Genomic DNA, 14,552 nt, shown 5'->3' with positions numbered 1-14,552 from the left:
ACATGTGCACAAATGTTTGTGGCAGCCCTTTTTGTAGTGTCTACAAACTGGAAACTGAATGGATACCCATCAATTGGAGAATGGCTAAATAAATTATGGTATATGAATGTTATAGAATATTATTGTTCTGTAAGAAATGACCAACAGGATAATTTCAGAGAGTCCTGGAAAGTCTTACATGAATTGGTACTAAGTGAAATGAGAAGAACCAGGAGCTCATTATACACAGCCACAACGAGAATATATGAAGATCAATTCTGATTTGACGTGGTTTTCTTCAACACTGAATTGATTCAGACCAATTCCAATTGTTCACTAATGAAGAGATCATCTACACCCAGGGAAAGGGCTATGGGAACTAAGCGTGGACCACAACATAGCATTTTCATTCTTTCTGTTGTTTTTGTTGCATTTTTGTTTTCCTTTTCAGGTGTATTTTTTTTTTCTTTCTAGATCCAATTTTTCTTGTGCAGCAAGATAACTATGGATATGTATACATATGTTGGATTTAACATATATTTAAACATGTATTGGAATACCTGACATCTGGGGAGAGAGTGGAGTGAAGGAGGGAAAAATTTGGAACAGAAGGTTTTGCAAGGGTCAGTATTGAAAAATTACCCATGCATATGTTTTGTAAATAAAAAGCTATAATAATAATTTTTAAAAAGATCCTGAAGTTCACTTGGCAAGATAAAGTACTAGACACTGAGGTCATTTCTTGAACTAAACTGACAAATCTTCAAGCTTTATTGCAGAAAGAGCCATTCTAAGAGGCTAGTTCTATTGTTTGGATGCCAAAAATACATTTGCTTAAAAGACTATTTCATGGAGTACCAAAGTAAAGCAAGAATTCACAGAGAAGTCAAAGTGAGAGTGTCATAAAGACATTCTCAAGGTCTCTCTGAAGAACTTTGCAATTGATTGTGAGATTTCAGAGACACTGGCACAATACAATTCAGCATGGCATGCTTGCATCAAAGAAAGTATTGTGCTCTATGAGCAAAGCTTAATTACAGTAGCTTTTTAAAATAGAAAACATAAGATGCACACATTTAGAAACTTATTTCAAATATTCATATGGACTATTTCCCCAGCCTGTGATAGAACCTTCAAAGCCTGCATTGGTCTGAGTAGTCACAGCAGGACATATTGTACTTTGACCTCATGGAACTCTGAGTGTAAAAAACATTAACCAAGATCTCATTAAAGAATTTTTGGCATGAATCCCTGGGAACTGTTGTTAAAAACAACCACAAGAATAATAAACTACCAACTGTGAGTACTTTTTGTGGAAGGAATTGCTGCTTAAGGAAAATTAGATAAGTTCTAATTAGACAAGTCCTATATAAACATGTGACTATTTTTAAGGCTCATTTTGGACTTATTATAAATAGTCCCCAAAATGGAAACATTGGAACTTAAAGGCTGTAAAATACTGCCAGGTATTTTTATTATTTTCAAAATGGTGATGTTCATTGCATAAGTATGGCTAAATATTGCTTTGGACTATTTGACTATTATGTCAAATAATAGTCCTGTGGTTGAGTTACAAATTCAATGATATTCTTCTCTGTAAAGGGCTGAAACTCTTGAGTTAATGCACTGAGGTTGGACACCTGAGCACTTAAGGCTAATTACCAATTGGACAATACTATATAGCATATGCTTGGAAAATGGCCCTTCCCACTCTCCTGTGCTGGCTCAATAATTGGTGTATACAGAGAATTGTAAGAGGGACTAGGGGGTGAAGTAAGACTAGCTAGGGTCACTTTTAGGTGGGAGATGAAGAGAAAAGGTTGTGGAGATTCTGTGTCCATCCAATTCACTCCTATCTCTAAAGACCAAGAATAAAGACCAAGGAATTTTGCTTATCCTGACTCCGGCTGATTCTAAGATATCCAGGGAGCTAACACAGTCATCACACTTCTTGGGTGATACAGAAACATTGAAGAACTATTTTGACAGAATTGAAAATGCTTAGGAAATCTATCAATATTTGCTACCTGAGTGGCCTTGAACAAATTACTGGTTTTCAGATTTCTCATCTTTAATATAAAGGGGCTGAACAAGATGACTTCAGACTTATCTTCCAGATCTCAATCTATTCCCCAATTAAAGTTTTTGTCTCAAGTGGATACATATTGTTAATTTTTTTGTTATAAATTGTTATTACCTTTCTTCCTGAGTGATTTATTTAAGAACTCTTTAATATATTGGCTCTTTAATGAGATAATAACTTTTCTAATTACCCAAATTCAATAATTAGAATGACCAAGCTTTAAAAATAAACAAAATTGGTTGGGAATTGAAATCAGAGAACCCTTGATTCAGATAAATGTTTATGTTTGTGGTAGGAATATTTAAATTAATTTTTTGTGGTAGTGGAGAAGAAAAGTCAGATAATTTTGTTTCTGCATATAGATTGACATTTCAGTGAGAATTTTCTTGTGATTTTTTTTCCAATTTAGGACCATAAAGTTGGAAAAATTAAATGAATCACAAAGAGTAATAGTTTCCGGGCATTAAAAAAAAAAAAAAAAACAGGTACACTCATACATATCTGGTGGAAATGGAAATTGATAAAATTTTGAGAACAATTTAGTAATACATAACAAACATTAAAAATATAATCATAGCCATTGACCATCATAATCTGTATATTGTAAATTTATTCCAAGATTCTATTATAAATAAAAATACCTACCTACATAAAGATCTTTATAACAGCATTATCTGTAATTTTAAATAACTCAACATAGTTTAAATGTGAAGTAAAGAAAGCAGAGTCAATAATAGTACATATGTATATGTATATGTGAGAGAGAAAGGGGGAGAGGAAATAGGGAAGAAAGAGGAAGAGAGACAGAGACAGAGAGAAAATGAAAGAAAGAGAGAGACACAGAGAGATAAAGACATAGAAAGAGATAGAAATAGACGGAGCGACAAAGACAGAGACAGAGATAGAAAGACACAGAGAGAGAGAAAGAGAAAAGATAAAGAGAGCAAGAGAGAAAGAGAAGAGAGAGAAAGAGAAAAAGAGAGAAAGAAAGATAGAGAGAGAAAGAATGACACAGAATCAGTGTTTAGGCAAATATGCAAATACAGGAAAGATCACCTGAGAAAAGAGAAAAACAGGAGAAAGCCACATTTCCAGCTTCCTATTCTCTAAGAGGACTTATTGATGACTAAAAGTAGTTAACGATACCAGTGAAAAGACATTCCTGAGATAAGAAGTATGGATAAAAGTGTGGCATAAGCAGAAAAGCAAAAGATTTACCAGAATACTGTGTGAATTTAAACTAAAAAGTTTATGAGTAAAAACACACCCAAGCATGCCTTCTCCTTTTATTCTGCCATGTTTACATTCCTGTGAGTCTGAACAAAAATAGCTAATAACTTATAATACACATTGTCTATATTAAATTATTTAAGAGATATAAGTAATTTTAATGTATTTTCTACTGTTTTCAAAGCATATAAAATTATTTAATAAAATAGAAAACAAAAAATAACACTCTCAAAATTATTTTAATGAGGTTTGAAGTGAAATGAAGTTTCCCATGTATTATTCCAATTTTTATGTATTTTCCAATTTCATGTGATAAAAACATTCATATAATATTTCAGTCAAAAATGAACAAAATTGTGAAAGTTATCAATTTTATTTTTTTAATATCTGCAAAGAATTAAAATGGGATACAATTTCCATTGCAGCAAACAAATATTTCATAACCAAATTAGGTAAAGTTTTAATATAAATCATAATCATTTCAATAGTTTATAAAGGTTAATAGAAACACTTAAGTTGCTTGCTTTGCATAATCTACTAGCTATCATTTTGAATTATGAACTAATCTCTATAATTGTCTTCATCTTTATTTGCAAGAGCCAATAATTTTCAAAATTTCACTCTTTCAATATTTTCTAACATGAACTATTTCTGTGTATAAACTTCATTCAAAATTTATTTAATTTATTTCACATTCTTGTATAATCTCTTTTAATTTTGTTGAGATTAGAAGTAATGTAAGTAATACTAGACTTTTAATTATTAAAACCAATTTGAAAAAAGGAAACTTTCCCCAATGTATCACATTTTAAACAAGCATTTGAAAATTATGAGATTTTTAAATTCTCCAAAATAATGCTCCTTATAAAGGAATGTGTGTATGTATATTTTATGCACATATATTTAATATTAGAGCATGCATCATTTAGTAGAAATTCAGTAAGCATATGAAATGCATCAATTTTGATCTTTTTGGAGTATACAGATTTACCATGTAGCTAGCTAGGGCATTAAAGGAGGTAGAAGGATTATTATTGTTTCTATAGATATTTGACTAACTGAATGCTTATTGTCTCTAATCTAAGATATTTTATGAATGGAGAAAAGTACTAGTCTAAATAAGCCTATCAATACTGTAAAAGATATTTTTGTCCTGTTTATATCTTGGAAAACATTCTTTTTCATTGCTATTTTGTATACTTGAAAATGGGATGACTCCTTGAAAAGGCTACATATGTGTTTCTGTACATGTATATTTATATGTATTTTTGTGTACAACAACATCTATGTGTATAAGCAGTAGACTCCAGAAGTCCCTGCTTTCAAGAAGCTTATATTCTTCTGGAGAGGAAGGATACAACATTCACAAAGAGAATGATGGATCGAGAGAAGAAATAGTAGGTTTCTATATGTATTTAAAGGGATAGAGATATGATGAAAAGGCAGAATAAAGAAAAAGTACTTTGGTAAATGTATTAGAAATGAAAGAAGAGAAGAAATCTAGACGTCAAAGGTGAAAGGGTGAGAGGATTCTAGGAAAATGGCAGAATAAGTTGTTAAATGTCAAGCTCTCTGGATTCCCCCCCAAATAGAACAAATTTGTAGCTCAAGACAAACATAGACTGGTGAAAAATAAGGAAGACATGGGGCAGAACAGGAGTCCTCTATGTATAACCAGAGATCTTGGTTGAAGAAAGATCCTGGGCCTGGGATTAACCAAGTGAAGCGCAAGCACTTCAGGGCTAGCTCCAGTAGTCCTAGAGTTAATGGGGTGTGCTGGAGCCTCAGCAGAAATCACAGAAACTCTCCCCTCCCAGATAGAATGTGAAATGGAGTTCTGAATTCAGGAAGACTGAGGAACCTCAGCTAATTGTGAAACTAGGCCTAGCTGTGCTGCTGGCAGACTTTGGGCAAGAAGAACACAGCACACTCAATTAGTGCAGTTAGTAGGTCAGGGATGCTGCTGGATGCCAGCATTTGCTGGAAGATAGAGCTCTTGGTTTGGGATTCCAGATCAAAGGAGAGAGCTCAAGTGAAGCTAGAGGCACAACCCCACCCCTCACCCCCATGATTAGAAGTGTTTATACTAATAATTCTTATTTGAGAAAAAAATGAACCAGCAAAGAAGAATCCCACCATAGAAACTTACTGTGTGAACAGAGAAGACAGGGTTCATCTTCAAAGGAGCACTCTGAAGTAAAAAATCTACCCCAAAGAGTAACATGAAATGCCTCCCTACTCAGAGAGAATTTATAGAAGAACTCAAAAAAAATTTAAAAAATCAAAAAGAGCTATGAAGGAAAAACTAAAAAATAAAAACCATTCAAGAAAAATAAGATTATGAAAAAAAGTTAACCAATTAGAAAAGGAGAGAGTGCTCAAAGATGGAAATAACACTGAAAATTAAAATTGGGCAAGAGGAAGTCAAAGCTATGAGAAATTAAGAAGCAACAAAATAGATTCTAAAGAATGAAAAAAATGGAACAGAATGTGAAGCATCATATAAGAAAAATGTTAGATCTGGAGATGAGTTCAAGAAGAGAAAATATAAGAATAATTAGACTGAAAGTTGTGACCAAAAAAAGAACCTTTACATAACAATGCAAGAAATAATCTGAAAAAACTGGAATGATAGAACATGAGGGAAATGTAGAAAAAGAAAAAGTCCACAATCACCACCTCAATGAGATTCTTTGTGGAAAACACTTATGAATATTATTGCCAAATTTTGAAATCCCCAGACCAAAGATAAAATTTTGCAAGAAACAAGAAAAAAATCAATTCAAATATGCTGGAGCTACATTGAAAATTGTACAAGACTTAGCAGCCACAATAAAAGACCATAAGTCCTGGAATTATATCTATTAATCAAAAAAGCTAGATCTGTTGCCAAAAAGATCATATCTAGCAAAATTACTTATATCAAATGAAAAAAAATTGGACATTTAAAGAACTTGCAGATTTTCAGGACTTTCTATCAATCAAACAGAAACTTAATAGAAAATTTAACATATAAGAGCAAATCTCAAAGACCAATTTCAAGGAATTCAACACAGACAAATTGGTTATGTGTTTTTTTTAAAAAAAACATGAGAAATGTATAGCATATGTTTAAGTTTGACATCAACAATAGGGTAGCTTAAAAGAAAGATTGGAACAGAAGTAAGGTAAAAATAGGAATTATGTTATACAAATCAAGTGCAAAGGAAGAACAAACACAGAGGTATTAGAGGGAAGAGGAGGGCTCATAGTTCTATAAATGAACTCACATTAGGAATAGGTAGTGCTACTTATGTGCCATTAAAGGTATAGCACCCTCTGAAATCTAAAAAGAAATAAGGGGGGAGAAAAGGGTGGATAAGGAAGCAAAGGATGAGGGGAAAAAAACAAGGGAGGAATCCATGAGTGAAGGGAAGTTTCATAATAGCAAGACAAGTTAAGAAGCAAAATTAAAGCAGAGTCAGAAGAAATAGGAAAAAAAATGTGGCAATCTCTGTGTATGTATATATCTACATACATCTGCATAAAAATATTCTTTCTTCAATATAACCTGCTTGGGGATGGAGCAATGAAAGCAAAATAGGCATGCAGCAGAGAACAAAAGAACAATTTATAAGGAAGTAAAGAAAATCTACCCCACCACCTCCATCTTTCTTTACACTTTAAAAGTTCTTTTGAACCTTTTTGAAGATATTTTACCCAATTCTACCTTTTCCTTTTTCATTCTCCCAATACATTTCTTTTTCTCCCCCCTTTTATTTTTTAGATATCATCCCATTCACATCTTGCCTTAATTGTATCTATACTCCTTCTCTTTCTGCTACTAATGATGAAGTTCTTAGGAATTACGAGTATCTTATTCCCATGTGGGAATGAAAACAGTTTAATCTTACTGAATCTCTTATGATTTGTTTCCTGGTTACCTTTTTATATTTTTCATAAATCTTGTATTTGAAAGTCAGATTTTCTTTTTAGCTTATATCTCTTTATCAGGAAGAATCGAAAGTCCTCTGTTTTATTAAATGTATTTATTTCTTCTAAAAGATTATGATCATTTTAAATGGGTAGGTGATACTTGGTTATAATCCTAGCTTGTTTACACTATGGAATATCATATGTCAAGCCTTCTGATCCTTTCATATAGAAATTGCTGAATCTTTGGTTATCCTGGCTGTTACTCCATGATATTTGAATTGCTTCTTTCTGGCTGCTTGCAATATTTTTCCCTGATCTAGGAGCTTTGAAATGTTTCTATAATATTTCTGGGATATTTCTCTTTCAGAAAATGATTGGTATTATTACCATAATAATTTTCTGAGAAGAAATATGTTAGATACTTTCAACAAGAACACAAATATCATCAAGGTCTGCTACCACACTGATGATGACTTATTTAACTTGAAAAGGCTACAAGCCAAAACTAAGTTAGAGGAAAAGTCAGTGCATTTTTTTTCTCTGATAACTATGTATTCAATAAAACCAATGAGGTTAAGATGCACCAAAGTATAACTTTGTTATTAAATAATTATGAATAGTTTGAGGAAATATGATAAAATTTAAAAATCATGTAAGTTAATTTACTTATTCAATGCCATGCTAATCAAACTAGCAAAGGATTTTTTTTAATAAAGGTAGGGAAAAATAACAAAATTCATACATAAAAGCACAGTCAAGAATATCAAGGTTAACAATGAAAACTTCAAAAAGCAAGTTGTGTAGATTTCAAGGTTTATTGAAAAGTAGAGGTAATTAAAATAAGTAGGTATGCTTCTGAAATATGTGGCCAATAAGATGGAGGTCTAGAACTTCTAGGACCTAAGTTGCTCCTTAGGAACTCTTAAAGCTCTCAAATAGCAATTTTGCAGAAGAGATAAAGCAATTTTTTTTTAACTAAGGCAATTGGGGTTAAGAGACTTGCCCAGTCACACAGTTAGGAAGTGTGAAGCACCTGAGGCCAGATTTGAACTCAGGAACTCCTGACTTTAGGACTAATTCTCTATTCACTGAGCCACCTAGCTACCCTAAGATAAAGCACTTTTAGCTGCCTCTTCATTCCAGGATACTATGAAACCTAATAACATAACTGTACAGTGAACTAACAGTGAAGAAGATAAGACAAACACTTAACATACTCACTCAGCACTCTTTCCTCAATTTCCACATTGCTTTGGCAGGACTACACAAGCCTACAGAGAGGCTTGCAACAAAACTCATTTCTTATTCCTTTCTTCTTTTCACAACCAGAAAACCAAGTCAGAAGCTTTCTCTGCATTGATATTAGTATGGCCATGTTCTGTACTACAATAGAACTCAACCAGAAACTGAGGAACTGAGGGAATTATGCAGGTCACTTGTGAGGCTATATGACATGATTTTGCCTGATTAAAAGAACTCAGCATCCAGCTAGATGTGACTCTGCCCTCTTCCCCACTCCAAATGTTTCAGAGGAATAGACTGGGATGAAAGTGGGGAAAGACAATTCTAAGTAATGTGACATAAGGACAGAGAATAAGGAGCTGTCAATAAATAGCCATTTCCAGTAAAATATGAAATAAAATTCTTAAATGAGAAGGTAAGGGGGAAAGGTTTGAGTAGAGATAAAAAAAAAAGTTTGGAACAACTGCTGTGATAAATGGGAAAATGAATAAGCAGGTTTAGCAAATTGCCTTTTTATGGTGAAGGCCCAGTTGAGATTAAGTGATGTGAATTTGTAGACACCAGTTCATGCTTTAGCTTCATGAATTATCTAGTTATTCATCCAGTTCCTGATCACCACAACTCTTACCCCAAACAATCACAAGTATCATGACTTCTGGAAAGAGTAAAAAAAAAATGACAAATCTATTTATCAATTCACTATCTTGATGACTACCCAGACTAAACTTTCTTGTATGAAAGCCTTTGACAAACAAGTTTTCTTCCCCTATTCACAAATAAGATTTTTGAAAGCAGGGTCTATTTCTCCTTTATATTTTTATCATAAACACTCAGTACAATTCCTAGCACAGAGTAATTGCTTAACAAATTCCTTTTCATTTATTTATTAATGAAAATATTGGAGTAAAGAAGCAGAGAATGAAAGTCTTTACTTTGCCAGATAGACATGAACAGGATGTAGGAATTTCTGAGTCATAGGAAAGGAAAAAGAAAGTATGGAGAAACTAGACTAAACTAGATGTAAGATTCCCAGTAGACATATAATAAAAAAATTTATTTGCTCTCTGAAGTAGAATAGGAGGTTATAGATTCCATGGTAATAGTATAGGAAAGTCAACTTGTGAATCATTTATTATACTGTGGCTGTTTTATTTATTCAGAAGTAGATCAGATCATTATAAGATGGAATCTTTTATGATTGAGTAATTCAAGATAGAGCCCATTTGGTTACCTTCCTGCACCAATGCCCTCTGGGAATTTTTGCCAGCCAGGAAAGAAATAATTGCACTGTGATGTGATTACAGGACCAGAGTGATAGAATAGGCAGGACCATCAAAAAATTACCAAAATTTTAATTATGAGGACCTTAAGGCCCAGGGAAAAAAAGTTATTGACGAGAGTCATGTAAATAAAAAACAAAAGTGACAGAATTTCAATCCATTACCATTAGCACTGCTAAACTACTCTTCTATCCCATCACTTTTGACAGAGTGACACATAGGGAGGGACAAATCCCATGACTTATTTTGATGTTAAATCACAGTCTGTATATCTTTGACATATACAGATACACATAGGCATAAATACATACATGTGTATGTATGTATGCATGCATTAATTAATGCTATCTTTTAAACACTTATTTCTGTAAGAATCACATCTTCTAAGAGCTCCTAACTCTTTAAAATTATAATAATGATAACTTGTATTTATATAATGCTTTAATGTTTAAAATAGTTTCATATACATGATTTAATTTGATTCACACAATAAGCATCTGAGGGAACTCTTATTATTCCCATTTTACAGAAGAGGAAAGTGAGGCAGACAATTTTAGTCACTTTCTCATTGTCATACAACTATTAAATATCTTTTGCCTTTCAGAATATCTGATTCCAGGCCCTTTGATCCCTTAAGGTGAAAGCTGCTAGGTCCTGCATAATTCTGATTGTGGCTTTTCAGTATCTGAATTATTTCTTTCTTGCTGCTTGCCATATTTTTTCCTTAGTCTGATAGTTCTGAAATTTCATGATGATATTCCTTACAGTTTTCCTTTACCTCTTTCAGGAGTTTATTGGTGAATTCTTTTAATGGCTAGTTTACCTTCTGGCTCTAGGATATCAAGGCAGTTTCCCTTGATGATTTCCTGAAAAATGATGTCAAGGCTTTTTTTTTATAATGGTTTTCAGGAAGTCAAATAATCCTTAGATTGCCTCTCCTAGATCTATTTTCCAGGTCACTTGTTTTTCCAATGAGGTATTTTGCATTTTCTTCTATTTTTCATTTTTTAAAACTTTGCTTGATTGATCCTTGACATCTCATTGAGGCATTCATTTCTGTTTGTTCAGTTCTGATTTTTAGTGAATTATTTTCTTCAATTACATTTTTAAGTGCTTTTTGTATTTAGACCATTGAATTTTTAAATGAGTTCTTTTGTTTTATGGATTTTTTTTTCCATTTCAAAAATTCATTTTTAAGGAGTTTTTCTTTTTCCAATTCACAAATTCGTGTTTTTCAGGAGTTGTTTTCTTTGTTCATTCTGTCAAATCTACTTTGTAAGGAAGTTTATGCTTTTTTACATTTCTATATTGTAAGGAGTTTTTTTCACATAATTTTTATGTTTCTTTTTCCAAACCCTCTTGCAAAATTCTTATTTCCTTTCCCCATTTTTCTTTTAGCTTTCTTTTAAGATCTTTTTAAACTATTTCCAAGAGAACTTTGTGAGATGGAGACCTTAAATAGAGACTTCTAAGTTCCACCTTCAACCTTAAATAGATATTTTCTAAATATTTCCTAAATAATTTAGCATTATTGAGTCTATTATGGCAGACTCAATCTATCTTTTCATACTTCTCTTGAATCCTGTCTTTGAATGTTAAGTTGTCTATTGCTTTCTGATTTTTTCATCAGGAATGCTTGAAATTCCTTCATTAGACATTCTTTTTTTTCACCCTGAAAGATTATATTCAGTTTTGTGTAGGTTATACTTGATTTTAATTCCAGCACCTTTGCCTTCCAGAATATCAAATGCCAAGCCCTCTTCTCCTTTAAGGTTGAAGCTGCTCAATCTTATGTGATCCTGAAATGGTTTTCTGGCTGCTTGAAGTATTTTTTCTTTTATCTGGGAGTCTTGAAAATTTGGTTATCTTATTCTTGGAATTGTCACTTGAATACTTCTTTGACAAGATATTCAATGGTTTCTTTGATTTTACATTTTACTCTTTGAATCTAAGTTTTCAGTGGTTTTCCTTGATGATTTCTAGAAATATGAAATCTAAGCTCTTTTTTTTGATCATGGTTTTCAAGTTCAATAATTCTTAAATTATTTCTCTTCCATCTCTTTTCCAGAACAATTGTTTTTTTCTGACTTAAACATTTCATATATTTATCTATTTTTTCATTCTTTTTATTTTGTTTGTTTCTTAATGTCTCATGGAATCATTACCTTTCATTTGTCCTATTCAAATTTTTAAGAAATTATTTTATTTATTGCACTTGTGGAACTTCTTTTCCACTTGGCTTATTCTGCTTTTTAAGTTTTTTTTTTTTTCCTCAGTGATTTTTGTGCCTTTCCTTGTCTGGATTCTAGTCTTTACACAAGAAAAGGTTCTGACAAAATAGATAATTTTGATAATATTAAGTTAAAAATGTTTGTACAAATAAAACTAATGCAGACAAGATTAGAAAGGAAGCAATAAACTGGGAAAACATTTTTACGTTGAAAGGTACTGATGAAGGCCTCATTTCAAAAATATATAGAGAATTGACTCAAATTTATAAGAAATCAAGTCATTCTCCAATTGATAAATGATCAAAGGATATGAACAGACAATTTTCAGATGAAGAAATTGAAATTATTTCTAGTCATTTGAAAAGGTGCTCCAAATCACTACTGAGCAGAGAACTGCAAATTAAGACAATTCTGAGATATCACTATACACCTCTTATATTGGCTAAGATGACAGGAAAAGATAATGATGAATGTTGGAGGGGATGTGGGAAAACTGGGACACTGATACATTGTTGGTGGAACTGTGAACAAATCCAACCATTATGGAGAGCATTTTGGAACTATGCTCAAAAAGTTATCAAACTGTGCATACCCTTTGACCCAGCAGTGGTATTACTGGGCTTATATTGCAAAGACATCTTAAAGAAGAAAAAATGACCCACATGTGCACAAATGTTTGTAGCAGTCCTTTTTGTAGTGGGTAGAAACTGGAAACTAAATTCATGGCCATCAATTGGAGAATGGCTGAATAAATTGTAGTATATGAATGTTATCAATAATGTTGTCAACAAAGGGTGCCCAGTAATTTGGTCTGAGCAGTTGTCTGACTTTTTTACCATCCTTTTCATTCTGCTGCTTTTGCTGCTGTGGCTACTATAGCTAACTGTGTACACTCTAGACAGGAATCCATTTAAGTGGCAAAGATATCTCCTACCAATCTATTAAATTTTTTAACCCCCCAAAAATGTTCCACCCAGACTTTTTTTTCATTCTGCTATTCCAAAGATTTTTTTTGAGGTATGATTTTAAAGTAGTTTGGAGAGGAATATTGAGAGTTCATCTGAGTTACTACCTCTAAGATGCCATCTTGGTATGGCTTTTGACAAATCTTATAGGTTTTTATATTTCCAGTATTTATCATAATGTAGCACAAAGTAAGTAATTATGAATATTTATTAATTGATTTTGGGGGGTCAGGACCAAAAAAGGACCTAGCAGTAGAAAATTTTGAGCCAAAGCTCAGAGCTGGACAGAAAGCTTGAGATAGGGCAACCTTAATCCCATGAGCAAAGCTCTGCCTTGAAAGTAAAAGTTTAAAAAAAAGGGAAATACCAAAAGAAAAGGAAAGAAAGTGAGAAAAAACAAAAAAACAAAAATTTGATCATAGAAAGTTACTATTGTGACAGGGCAGACCAAAACAAAAATTCAGAGGACAGAATGTCCACAGAAGAAGTCTCAGAGTAAGATAAATTGGTCTGAAGCCCAAAGAGACTTCTTGGAAATGCTCATAAAAGACTTCAAAAGGCAAACAAGAGATGTTGAAGAAAAATGAGAAAAGAAATTAAAGTATGCATCAGAGACTCAATGATCCGGAAAAGGAAAGAAAAAATTGTCTGAAAAAAACAACTCCTTAAACAGTAGAATAGACTAAATGGAAAAGGCAATACAAAGGCAAATTGAAAAAAAAATCACATATTAAAATCTAGGACAAGGCAAATAGAAGCTAATGACTTTGTGAGACAGCAAAAATGAGTCAAATAAACTAAAAAGAATGAAAAATGGAAGAAAATATAAAATATCTCATGGGAAAAATAGCCAACATGGAAAATTGGTCCAGAAGAGACAATGTAAAATTTATTGGCATACTTGAAAGCCATAACCAAAAAAAAAGAATGCCTTGATAGCATTCTATAAGAATTCTTTAAAGAAAACTACCTCAATATTCTAGAAACAGAGGGGGAAGTACTCATTGAAAGAATCCATTAATCATGTAAGGAAAGAGATCCCACAAGGAAAGCCCCAAGGTATATTGTTGCAAAATTCCAAAATTATAATCTCAAGGAAAAAATAGTGCAAGCTTGGCAACAGTCAGGATTATGCAGGATCTGGCAGCTTATACAGTAAAGCATCAGAGAGCCTGGAATGCCATATTCTGGAAGGCAAAGGACCTGGGGTTACAATCAAGAATTAACTATCCAGCGAGACTCAGAATCATCTTTCAGAGGAGGAGATGGATATTCAATGAAGTATGTGTGTTTTATATATCTATATTGGAAAACAATATCTGTAACTCCTTGTACCAGGGGCCCACAATGGGGGGGCATCACATGGACTGAGGGTGAGGTTGTAAATTGTCCCTGATGTGATGATATCAAACAAAATGACATTTAGGGCTGGGAAAGGGTCTATAGTGAACAAAGTAGAAAAGGGAGGTATAATGGGACAATAGTTCACATGAAAGGTGAACAATCCTGGGGGCTAAAGGGAGGAGATGAGGATTGCCTGAAGCTTGTTCTCATCACTTTTGGCTCTATGAGGAAATAATTTAATCATTTAGTTGGGTATAAAAATCTAAATAAATATATAATGAAT

The sequence above is a fragment of the Antechinus flavipes genome, chromosome 4, assembly GCF_016432865.1.
Source record: "Antechinus flavipes isolate AdamAnt ecotype Samford, QLD, Australia chromosome 4, AdamAnt_v2, whole genome shotgun sequence".
NCBI lineage: Eukaryota > Metazoa > Chordata > Mammalia > Dasyuromorphia > Dasyuridae > Antechinus > Antechinus flavipes.
The sequence above is the reverse complement of the archived record's forward strand: the minus strand, read 5'-3'. Positions refer to the sequence as shown.